The sequence below is a fragment of the Trichosurus vulpecula genome, chromosome 6, assembly GCF_011100635.1.
Source record: "Trichosurus vulpecula isolate mTriVul1 chromosome 6, mTriVul1.pri, whole genome shotgun sequence".
Classification (NCBI taxonomy): Eukaryota; Metazoa; Chordata; class Mammalia; order Diprotodontia; family Phalangeridae; genus Trichosurus; species Trichosurus vulpecula.
Genome location: NC_050578.1, coordinates 284,093,290 through 284,105,703, shown reverse-complemented (window position 1 = coordinate 284,105,703; position 12,414 = coordinate 284,093,290). Strand labels below are relative to the sequence as shown.

Below are 12,414 nucleotides of genomic sequence, written 5' to 3'. Positions count from 1 at the left end.
TGTACAGTTTCTCTGAAGGTTGGAGGGAGGCAGACCTCCCTGCCTCTGATACCGGCTCTCCTGCCACTAGGCCACACTTTCTGGCTCAGCCCCAGGCTGGTGGGGAGTGACAGGTTAGACTAACCCTCTGGTGTCAGCTATGTGGAAAGAAGATTGGAGAGGAGAGGTTGGAGGTAGGGAGACCACTGCAGAAGGATGGGGAGAGGGGAGTCAGGGAGGCTGTGCACATTGGGAGAGGGGCACATGGGCTAGCAGGAAGTACCTACTAAGCATTACTCTGTCCTAGACACCAGGATGCAACTAGAGACAGACTAAGCATGATCTGGTGCCTGATTCCACTTTGGGGGTGGGGTGGCAAGAGAGGAGTTCAGGGCAGCAAGGTTTGGAGTCTGGGGGTCTTGGAGAGGTGAGGGCCAGGGCTGTGGAGAGCTAGTAAGCTCTGTTTGCATATACCTGGAAATGTCTGCCTGCCACGTGGGTGAGGGGGGCTCGGAGCCTGAGAGAGAGCCCACGGGAGCCGAAGAGGGCAACGAGCCAGTTTGCTGTGGCCAGAGGGTGCTGAGCAGCCAGAGGGAGGTGAGCACAGGGTCTGACGTTGGGCTGCCCAGCCCTCAGCCTTTGAGGGTTCATGGCCAGCTCATCTCTCACTCTGAGCCTGCTCTGCCACGGTCAGGGGAGCCCCCGATGCTGTCGGGTGAGTGTGGCAGCAGGGCTGTCTCTGAGGTCGTCTACGGGCAAGACTCCTCTTTGGTCACTCCCCCTCCTCCCATCCTGCCCTGCCCCTCCATGCCTTTGGGGCTGTCCTCAGACTTGGGTAGGCGGGGAGTTCTCACCCCATGTGGGTGGAAGCAGACCCTCCCTTCTCCATAGCCCTTTCCACCTCCCTCAGGCCCCTGTTCTGCTGCTTGGTGCCTCCTGACCCCAAACCCTTCCACTGCCAGGCTCTGACACCTCTGGGGAGCTGCTGCCCCGGGGCTAGGGGAGCAGCTGTTCTTTGGCTGTAGGACCTAGGACCAGCTGGAGCCCAAAGCATTCATGTTTCCCATCCCACTCTCCAGTTGGTTCATTGACCTGCCTTGACAGAGGATGTAGTCCAGCCCTGGGCCAGTGGGCAGAGCTCCCCCACCCTCACCCCCGGGCCAGTGGGCAGAGCCCCCCTGGGGCAGTGGGCAGAGCCTCCTTAGGCCTTCAGGCAGAGCCCCCCTGGGCCAGCTGGGAAGTATCAGTGGCCAGGCTTGTGGGGCTTGCTGGGAGCCTTGAGGCTACAGAGCTGAGCCCTGGCCTGGGGCCAGTGCCCTGTACTGAGTCCACCTCCTAGAAACTTTGTGTTGCGGTTGGCTGTGAGCCTAGGCAGGAGGCTCCGAACTGAGGGGCAGCTTCCTCCAGCACAGGGCCGTGGCCAGAGCTCCAGGCCTGAGCACATATGAGCTGAGTGGGGGTAGAAGGAAGGCGGGTGGAACTGGCCACATAGACTTTATGTGCTGCCCAGGGTTGCTGTCTGGTCCCCCCAGAGGTGCAGCTGCACACACCCTGGTCAGGCCCTAGTGAGAACTGAGGTTCTTGGAGGCCAGGCGAGGAAGCCTGGGAGAACGGGGTCCCTCCCATGCCCAGCTGCCAACACTGTCCCAGGACTGTCGGGAGGGCCTTGGGAGTCACAAGTCCTCGGGGCATCCACTGAACGCCTCTGATGTGTGGGCTAGGCTGAGCCCTTACTGAGGGAGCCAGAGGCCCCAAGGCCAGCTCCCAGTGCCCCCTTCCTGGCTGACCCCAGCCCATCCCCTGAGGCATGCCCCCAGACCCCCTTCCTGGCAGACCCCAGCTCACCCCCCCCAGGCATGCTCCACCACGTCCCCTGCTGCTGATCCCCACCTGGTGGGTTCTCTTTCCTCCTCTCTGCCCATCCATATCTCACCTACCGCCTTGGAGGCTCAGTTTCTCCAACCGTGCAGAGGGAGGGTGGGGCTGGCAGGGTCTTGTGTCTCTGAGCCTTCTCTGGACTTTGCTTACAACACATCCTGGCCTAGTGCCTGGCACATAGTAGGTGTTTAATAAATGCTCCTTCCTTTCCCCTTCACATGGTCCCTTGCACACAGGCGTGTGCCTGCATGCACTTGTGTGTGTGTGTATGAGTGTGCATGCGTGTGTGCCCACGTGGGCATTGTGCGTGCCCACATGGGCATTGTGCACATGTGTGTATGAGTGTGCATGGGTGTGTGCCGTGTGTGTGTGTGTGCGCAGGCCTGGTTGGGGTGGGGCTGAGGCCAGGTCTCTAGCCTCCAGGAATCTGTCCTTGGGTGCTCTGGCCCTGGGCCAGGGAGGGAAGAAGGGAGTGGGGCTGTAGGAGAGCCCCAAGGGGGCAGCAGTCACCAGAGGCCTCTGGCTCCTTACAAGGAAGACCTTGTGCCCTTGGCTGGCATTTCCTGAATGTTTTTAGGCTTACCGAGTACTTTGCCATGGGCTGCTCATAGACAAGGGGATGAGCTTCCTGTCCCTGGATGTATTCAAGCTGACCAGCTAGCCCTGTGAGGTCCTTGCTTCTGGGAGGAGATGCTGGGCACCTCAATTCAGGCTAGGAGGGTCTACACTGGGTCTGGGGTGGGGGGTCGGAGCCCAGGCTTGAGGCCCAGCGAGGCCAAGGGTGAGCCATTCGGGAGCCTTCATCTGGTCCTTTGTTTGCCATCTGCGTGTCCCCTGGTAGGAGGAGGGCCGGCTGGGGGGCCTCTGCCCCAAGTTCTTGGAGAGTCTCCCTGCATTTCTGTGGCCTTTCCTGGCTCCAGCCAGGGGTTGGGTTACAGAGAAGACATTCCCCAGGAGGGGGCTAAGAGAAGAATTGGTCTTTGGGCACCAACAAGGGCAGGGGCCGGGCCAGGGGCTTAGTTCTTTGGGGATCAAAGCAACATTGGCTGGGGTGTGATGCCGAGCCCGTGGGACTTGTGGTCTGGGATCTGCTGGCCTGAGTTTCCAGGAAGAGGCTGGGTCACATTAGTCCAGGAGACAAAAGGAAATTATTGGATTTAATGTGGGGAGAGCTCCCCCATCACCCTTAAGCCTGCTGTTCTGGAGAGCCTCGGGCTGGGGAAGCTCCTTGGGAACTGACAGGGTGGTGGGGGATAGGAAGGGGGAGGTGGACTAACAAAGACCCGGGGTGGGGGTGGGGGGTGGGGGTGGGGTGGCACGGGCTCATCCTCCATCTGTTCCTGCACATGTTCAGAGCCATCTCCAGAGCCTGGGCATCACTGCAATCATGGGCAGTGCCCAGGGCTAGGCAGGGCCCCAGGGTGGTGGCCCCTGGGTGAGAGAGAGCTGAATTGGAGGGACTAGAGTTCTACTTTCTAACTCTGTGGTCTTGGGCAAGTCACAACTTCTGGGCCTCAGTTTCTCCATTTGTAAAGCTGAGAGGCTTAGCCTAGAGTCCTGGTGAGCCCTTTAGTCTTGTCGGGGAAGAAGGAAGTCAGAGGTCAGTCTGGGGAGTGTGAGGGTGTGCTGCCAGAATGGCCCAGGGTCATGTTCCACCCCAGACTTGGGTTTTGGTGTTTGTAGCCACCTCGTGCCTGAAGCTTCTGGCTGGGTCTGCTCTGGTGACCTTTAGCCATGGTCTGCCCTTTTGCACCCTGCCCCTCCCCTTTGGCCCCTTGGGGTGTCCCCCACCTTCTCTAATTGAGGGAGGGCCCCCTCCCTCTCCTTTCCAGTCTGTAATGGCCAGTCTAAGACCAGGAGAGAAGGGGGGGGCCATGCTCCTTGACACCCCCTGCCAATCCTTGCCATCCAAGAATGACTGTGAGGCCCCTGAACATTTAGGGTTAGAGTTAACCTGGAGTTAACACTAGCCTGGAGAGGTCCAGGGAACCCCTGAAGGAAAAAAGGCTGGCTGCCTGGCAAGGATTGGGGGTGAGGGTCTGCAGGAACACTGACCCCTGCCCTGGCCTGGGGAACCCCAGGAGTCACCTTGCCAGGTTTGGGCAGCACACATAGGGAGGGCCCTTGAACTCAGAGGTTCAGGAGCTGGGGGCCAGGGGCCAGGCATCTGGGCCTTCTCTGGAGGACATTGTAGAGAGGCTGGCGCAGAATGGAAGGCTGGGCTCTCCCTCCCTGGAGCTGCACGGCCAGTCTTGGAGGATGGGGGTGCTGGTCTTTCATGGACGCAGGCCCCTCATTCCCAGCTGGTTCCAATGGGCTGCTCTCCCCGAACAAGTCTCAAGGCTAGCTTTGCCCTCTCGGGCCAAGCAGAGCAGCCCCCCTTCCTCCCATACTGGACAGCTCCCCTCAGATGCTAGGTTCCTCCCAGCCTCTTCCCCAGGGGATGTGCCCTTCCTTCTGTGGGATCCCTGGGGTGTGATGGACTCTGGGGCTGGCTGGCCAGCAGAGGGGTGGCAGTACTTCTGTGCTAACCTTTTCTGGGGGCCTTCCTCTGCATCCCCCTGTGGTTGGAGTTTGGGAGCCGGCCCAGCCAGGAGCCTCACCACAGGCATGTTTGCCTTTGGTGGAGCCGCAGCCCAGCTCAAAGGCAGCTCAGTGCTCTTTGGGGAGGTGGGGGGAGTGGAGGATAGAAGTGGCCTCAGGCTGCTCCGATCCTCCAGGTTGGGGCCTCTTGCCTTCCTGGCCCAGAGGCTCTGACTGTGGAGGGGCTGCAGAAAGCAGAGACTGGAAGCCGGGCTGTCCTGGGGCTCTGGCAGGGTCTGCTGGCCCTTGCTTGGAGCCTGTCCTGGGCACTCAGCTCTTGGGTGAGTGATCCCTTTTGTGCCCATGATACTTCAGGGCCCTCTGTGCCCAGGCCTCAAGTGGTCACCTGTGATACAGGTTGAACTTCTCAGCCTGAAGCCCTGCCCCCTACCCCTGTATTGGGACTGTGCAGACAGTTATCTGGGGGCCACCGGATTGGACCCACCCAGAGGCCTGCACAAGGCAGCCCTCCTCCTTTCTCTTGTTTTCTGGGTGTGGGGGTCACTCCCCACCCTTGAGAAAACTGAGGGACCACTGGCTCTGCTCCTGGGGTCAGGGGCGAGGCTTGGGGCTTAGGGAGAGTGAGAGGGTGCTGGGGAAGTTGTTCTGTGACTGGGGGGTTGATCTCTGGTGTGGAGGGGGTCACTGCTCATCTTGGGGGGCCAGGGGCTGACCTCTGCTCATTCTGGGGGTCCAGGGGCTGAGCTCTGCCTCTTGTGGAAGGGGGATCACTGTTCATCTTGGGGAGGTTGGGGACTGATCTCTGATGTGGAGGGGTCACTGCTCATCTTGAGGGGTTGGGGGCTGATCTCTGATGTGGAGGGGTCACTGCTCATCTTGAGGGGTTGGGGGCTGATCTCTGGTGTGGAGGGGGTCACTGCTCATCTTGGGGGGCCAGGGGCTGATCTCTGCTCATTTTGGGGGTCCAGGGGCTGAGTTCTGCCTCTTGTGGAGGGGGCGGTCACTACTCATCTTGGGGGGCTGGGGGCTGATCTCTGGTGTGGAGGGGGTCACTGTTTGGGGGGGTTGGAGTCTAGATGACTGTCCACTGAATTCCTTCTCTGGGAGGGCACTTTGGAAAAGTAACCAGCTTTGCCACTTTGCTCCTATGGGTCTCAGTTTTGCTATCTGTAAAGTGGGGCTGATGAACTGTGGAGCTCACAGAACAGTTGAGGAAAGGTCAGCTGTCTTGGTGACTCTGTCCTTCCCTCTCCTTCTCTGCCCTCAGTCTCCTTGGCCTTCATCACTTCCCTCCCCTGCACTGGCCCTCACTCTGAACCTATTACTCCCTGGAGGGGGGGGTGCCCCACCCCCAGCTTCTTGGGGCAGAGACTTATTTTGTTTTTCCTTTGGATTTCCAAAGGCTTTTAAAAACCTTTTATTTGATTCAATCATACAGCTCCAGTTTAGAGGGGCGCTTTCCCCCTCTTTGGCGTCCAGTGGCTCCTCAGTTATTTGTAGTGTCTGGATCTGGGCATGTGCCCAGGGAGGCCAAGTGGGGGCATCCTGTGTCTCAGGCACTTGCTTTTCTCCTTTCCCTGAAGAGCTTATGGGGATGGGGGCTCAAACTCAACTTGGACCCAGAGTCTTCCAGAAGGCTGTCGGCACTTCCAGCATGGAGCCCACTGTCCTGAGCAGCTCTCTGGGTCTCTGCCCCCCTACCCTGGGCCCCAGGGCTCCTCTGTACCTGGCGATGCTCCCTTGGTGCCTGGGTCCTAGTCCTTGGTTCCTTGTCATAGTTCTGTGACCAGGTTCTGCTGACGAATGTCAGGGCATACCACTCCCCTGGGCCTGCTGCAGCTCAGCTCCTAGACTTCCCAGAAAGGCAGAAATTGGGAGTTATTTCTGAGCAGGGAAAGGGTGAGTCAGAGATGGCTTGGAGGGTGGGAGCTGTTGCTGGGGCTGCTAGAAGGGAGTGATCGGCAGAGCTGAAATCACCCCAGAGGGAAACAAAGGCATGCCAGTGAGTGAGCTGGGCCTCTAGTGGGGACAAGATGGGAGGGGGAAGGTAGCCAAGCATCTGACCTAGGAGACCAGAGGAGCTGGGGCAGGAACCTGGGCACTGAGGGCTCATTATCCTGTTAAGGGTCTGAGTGACAAGGAAACCCCTCCCTAGCACTGAACCAGGCCAGGGAGCCAACAGGTGGCCTTTGGGATTCTCCTGAGGGGGCTAAGAGGAGAGAAGTGTTCCTGGGTGTGTGTCTGGGGTAGGGATGGACTCAAGTGTGGGGAGGACTTGGTGGCAGAAGCTGGATGGGCATCCTCAAGGGAAGCACTGAGCCAGAGAGGACACCATGGGCTCTGTGTGTGTGTGTGTGTGTGTGTGTGTGTGTGTGTGTGTGTGTGTGTGTGGAGGGGCAGCTCTGCTCCTGTCCCAGAGCTGAGGGGAAGGGGGCCCCAGCTTAGGGTGACCAGCCAGAGGGGAAGTCACAAGCTACACTGAGTTCCCAGAAAAGGCGGAGTGGTAGCTGCCCCTGGCCGGCCAAGGAATGTGTGTGGGGGGAGCCACCGCGGCCCGCCCTTATCTCCCTCTCCTCCTCCCCTCTCCCCCCACCACCACCCCCCTGGGGATGGTGCCTGGAGCCCGGATTCTGGGCCTGCAGATGAGCCAGACCGGACCGGACCGAACCAAGCAGCCTAGGGGTCGGGCAGATTCTTCCTCAGCCCCTTCCGGAACCTCAGGGCCCTGCCCCAGGGGACCCATGGCATTCAGAAGTGCCAATTCAAATGCACTGTGGGTGGGGGCTGTGGCCCAGGTTCCCCGGCTGCAAGTGGAGTCAGATATTCTTAGTTAAAATACCCTAAAGGAAGGCGGGGCAGGGGCAGCAGTGTCTAGTGTGTGGTGGGGGTGGGCGCAGATGTGTGATGTGCGGGACCCTGATGCGTGTGTGTGGTGAGTGGTGCGCGAACGTGAGGTGTGTGTGTGTGCCCGTGTGTGGTGTATAATGTGTGTGTGGGGAGGGGTGTGTACACGTGTGGTGCGTGTGTGCGTGTGTGTGTGCCCGGACTGTGATGTGTGTGCGCGCGTGGTGTGACTGGGGTGTGTGTGTGTGTGTGTGTGTGTGCCCCTGTGTGTGGTGTATAATCTGTGTGTGTGGTGAGTGGTGCGCGAACGTGAGGTGTGTGTGTGTGCCCGTGTGTGGTGTATAATGTGTGTGTGGGGAGGGGTGTGTACACGTCTGGTGCGTGTGTGCGTGTGTGTGTGTGTGCCCGGACTGTGATGTGTGTGCGCGCGTGGTGTGACTGGGGTGTGTGTGTGTGTGTGCCCGTGTGTGGTGTATAATCTGTGTGTGTGGTAAGCGGTGCGCGTACATGAGGGGTGTGTGCGCTCGTGTATATGTCTGTGTGAAGTGGGGCGTGCGTGTGCGTGTGCCGTGCTGTGTATTTTCTTTCCGGACCTAGACCTAGCCCGTCCTGCGTAGACGTGAATTGTCCGGGAGGGTCACCGCGGCCGAGGACAGCGGCACCTCTGCTGGCCGCGGCTCCTCCTCCTCCTCCCCTCCCCAGCGGCTCTCCAGCCCTGGACCGCCCCTCTGTCCTCCCCCGCCCCACAGCCAAGAACCCCAAACAGCCCCACTCCCCTTGCGGGCCCAGCCCAGCTCAGAGGGGCCGGTGTGACTGGGAGAAGGGAGAAGACGTGGGGTGAAGAGAGAGGCCGGGCTCAGGGTGAGCCCCGTTGACTCCCTCCTCCCGACTTTCTGCTGACCCGCAGTTCTTGGAGCCCAAACTTCCTGGTGTGGGGGGAGTTTCTGGGGCTATTTTTAGCCGGAGGAATGTTGTTTTTGCCAGACTTCATCTCCCTGCTAGGAAGGGATGGGCTCCCTGGCCCCCTCGACAACGGCGGAAGGCGGGCCTGCATGGGCGTGGGGGGGAGCACCTCCCCCAGCTCCCATTCTCTGCCCCCTCTAGCAGGGGCAGCCTAGGTGGGAGAAGAAGGAGGATGCATTTATTCAGTGCCCACAATTTGCCAGGCTCTTTACAAATATTATCTCATTTGGAAAATGAACGGATTGAAAATGTCCTGGATCACCTAGGGAGTGAGCATCTGAGGCTGGATTTGAATTCATGTCCTCCCAGCTCCAGCTCCACAGGTGCCACCTGCTACCCAGAGAGAGCCAAGGCCAAGGCCTGGTCACCTGCTCCCTGGCCGTCTGGGGGTCCACACCCGTGGCGAGTGCTAGGGCTTGGGTTTGAACCCTTGTGTCTTCTGATCCAGGTTCCTACAGCTCTGTCCACTGAGGCACCCTGACTCTGAGCAGGGCCCTTTGCCAAGTCACTACCAGGTCATCCCCCATCCGCCTCCCTACCCCATGCTCTCTCCCATCTTCAGGATCATAGTCAGCTCCTAGCCCAAGAATCACCCCCCGCTTCTAACTAGCTGAATTCAGGCCCAGGTTCTTGGAAGTCAAGGGGGTGGTGGGTGGGGAAGTCACTTGGGTAAACCCTTGAACTGAGGTGGGATTCCAGGGAGCCACCTCGACCTGCTGGGTTGGGGTGAGGGGCTGAGCCAGGAGCCCCAGGAGGGGCTTTAGTGTGGTCACTGAATTTTCTTTAGCCACATCTTGTTAAGGCTGCTCAGGTCGAGTCATAGCAAGTGGACTGGCATTTATTAAGTGCTGGAAACATCTGGGGCATGCCCATCTTGTATGTGGGGCCACCAGAAAATCTGGGTCTGAATCCACTCAAAACCATTGCTCCTGAGCCCCCCTTGGTGCGTTTACTTTTATTAGTCAACCAGAGGAAATGGTGAGTTCCCAGCAAAGGCACTGGGTGTGCTCAGAGTCAGCAGAAGAGCATTGTCCCTGGGCCACCTCATCCCTGTCTCCCACAAGCCCTCAGCATCAGTGGGGAGTGTGCATGGAGAGTCACGTACCAGGGATATTTGGGGTTAGGGGCCGGAGCAGCTCACCCCTTCATCCCCAGGGCCCTGGGTATCTTCTGGTGATAGGATGCTTCTTTGCTGCTTTTCTGGCCTTTCTGGTGCCCTCCCCTGGGCTCAGGGCTGTGAAGGCTCTCTGTGCTCACAACTTGGGGGCTCTGCCAAGGCCGGGGGCTTTGGATTTGCAGCAGAGGTTATCAGCCATTTCCCCTACCTAAGGTGTCTCAGTGGATAGAGCACAGCACGGGACCTCAGGAAGATCCCAGGCTTCAGACACCAGCTGTCTGACCCATGACCTCCTTCTACCTCAATTAACTCAGCTGTAGGATGGAGATGACAGTCACACCGACCCGAGTTCACTTTTGTGACTGTGGGTCGCTAGCAGGGTCCACAACACTGTTCCAAGCCTATCTCTGCCTTAGACTTAGAAAGCACCTTCATTCATTCTGACCAATCCCTGCGCTCTCTGGAGACCGTTCCAGGGGACCCAGCATAGAGGAGGCATTTTGGTGCCCCCTATCAACCCTCAGGGTCTCTCGGTGGTTGGGGCTGCCGGATGAGGGGCCAGAGTAAGGGGCCCTCCCCTGCTCCAGCCTGAGTTTTGTTCCACACTCCTGCTGTTCACCAGCAGGGGGCACCCCTACCCCACCGGCTTAGGTCAAGATTTCTGCTGGGCGGGGCTGGGGAGTGGGCTGGGCCAGGCTCCTTCTAGGTCCTCGATGGAGGCTCTGTCCTGGTGTGGGAGCAGTCGCAGAGGAGTAAGGAAGGGCTCAGGGTGGGTGCCGGCGTGCCCCTTTCCCCCAGACAGGCCAGGGTCCCCATCATCTCCCATGTGAGCAGGGATGCTCTCCTGACTCCTAGTGCCATCAAGGCCACCCCCTCATTGTGCAGGGGAAGAAACTGAGGCACAGAGGGCCAGCTGACCCGCCCGAGGTTCCAGAGGATCCATAAGACCCTTACATACACAACAATCTACAATAATGCACATGAACATGCTTACTACACAGCGCACAGTGCGAGGGTCCTGGGCCCCCACACCGGCCCCGCAGTCCCGGCTTTGTTCTGCTGGGTGCCCCCCCACCCTTCAAGTCCCGCCCTGCGGAGCCCTCAAGGGTCTTTGCTTCCTTATGGAACTCTGTCATTGCTGGTGCTTCGCCCTGGGGACCGGGGCGTTGGGTGAGACCCGGGTGAATGGGGCTGGGGGGCAGTGGGGTAGTTGCCTGGCCCCAGAAGGCAGCTCAGGAAACCTCAGGCCCGGCCTTGGCTCTGCTGTTAACCCCTTCATTGTGTGGCCTCGGGCAAATCTCTGCCCCTCTCTGCTTCAGCTTCCCCACCTGCCCGTAACAATAGCTTGCCTTTGCATTTATTGCCTCATTTGAGCCTCACAACAATGCTGTGGGTGGGTGCTACTGTGGTCCCATTTTACAGGTGAGGAGACAGGCTGAGAGAGGCAAAGTGAGTTATGAAGTGCTGAAGGTGGCATTCGACGCCGGTCCACGGAGGGGAGACCCCCTGGAGGTCTCTGCTGCTGCTCACTGGGTGGGGTGAAGGCTCCAGGTTAGAGCCAATGGGGTGAGTGCAGCCACACTATTTATCGCCAGCCTAATTGCTTGTTAACAGCTTCAAATGCAGCCTAATTAGTAACGAAGTTATTAGGCATCCCTCAGGGAGCTTGGCCTTGTGGCTGCTCCATCCTGAGCCAGGGGCCTTCCTGGATGGTCTCTGGACTGGGCTTCCCTCGCCCCAGAAATCCCAGGAGGGGCTGGCTGGTGACGCCCACTGTGTAGACCTTCAGGGCGGTGCCCAGCTGTGCCTGAGCCTGGGGGAGGGGGTGTGGTCTGGAGAAGGGCAGCTGGGGGGCGCAAAGGCCCCTTCCCTCCTGCCCCGTGTCCCCTCTGGATGCAGCTGGCTAGTACACTTCCTTCTGCCGAGGCCTGGGTCCTGCTGCTCCAATGCCCTATCATCTGCCCCCTTCTGGAGAGGCCTGCCCTCTTTGCACCCCAGTCCCTGCTGAGTAAGATAGATGGGCCCTCTTTCTCCAGGCCTCCTGGCTTTGTCTTGCCTAGACACCAGGCCCTCCTTAACCCTTTTTGAAAAGAGGGGGCCCCATGGGTTTGCTGGAGTTAATAGAATTATGGTTGGGCAGCTTCTTGGAGTGGGAGGTCTCATGCATGTGTGGGTGCAGCACCCAGAGACCTTCCTCCCAGGAGGACAGCCCATTTGCTGCCCTCTCCGGAAAGGTCTCATCCCATCCAGTGCTGGGGATGGGGGAAAGCAGCTCCAGGCCCAGGCCCAGTGGGTGGCTGTCCTGGTGGCAGCCCTCACTACCCTGTCTGCTGACTGGGCTCAGACCCAATTCTTCCTACAGATCTGGCCTAAATCTCGGGGTGGGAGCAGTGCCCTCCCAAACCCCCCCAGCACACACACTGGCTCTGCTCTCCCCTCCCTTGGTGGCTGAGGATCCAGCCAAGTCCCACCTCAGTCCTTCCCTTCATCCTGTCTGCCCCTCTCAGGCCTAGCTGAGGCGAGGGTAGAGGAAGATGAAAGACAAGTGTGAGAAATTGGTACCTGAGATTTCACGGGCCAGGATCAACCATCCATCAGGTCCGTCTAGACATGCTTCGGGTGGTAATGAGGCTGGTGGGAGGGAGTGGAGACAGCAGCAGGCAGGCCCTTCTGTCCTTGAACACAGGCATGTGAGCACACACATATTAACACACAGGAGGCTGGAGGTTAACATGCGTGTGGACACACAGTCCATCCACAAAAAGCTTTCAGCAAGTTCCTTCCACCTAAGGGTGTGTGTATGTGTGCGTGCCCATGTGTGTGCACATGCGTGTGTCCCCTCCTCAGGCCTGCAGGTGAGGTGGAGATAAACAAGACCCCATCTTCATGTTCCCCACCTCGTTCTGTGCTCTGGTCTGAAGGCTGGCTCCCAGAGGCCCTTGGAACCAGAGTCCACAGGGAGGTTAGCTGTGATCTGGTCTAGCCCCGAGCCTCTGTCTGTCTTTGTTACATACATACATACATACACACATATACACAATACCACTGGATCTACAGAAGTACATATAGTGAGACTGCAGCTCAATGGG

The 12,414-nt window shown here is 59.1% G+C and overlaps 1 protein-coding gene across 3 annotated transcripts in view; it reads left to right on the top strand.

The window, feature by feature from the left end:
* TSPAN4 (tetraspanin 4) overlaps nt 1–12,414 on the top strand; it is a 94,795-nt gene that overhangs the window by 2,183 nt on the left and 80,198 nt on the right. The window contains exon 1 of one of the 3 annotated variants that reach the window (XM_036763574.1): nt 10,850–10,891. The exons of the other annotated variants lie outside the window; for them this stretch is intronic. The gene's annotated coding sequence lies outside the window, so the exon portion shown is untranslated. Of the gene's footprint in view, nt 1–10,849; nt 10,892–12,414 lie in introns of those variants that run through there. 3 annotated transcript variants of the gene reach the window in all.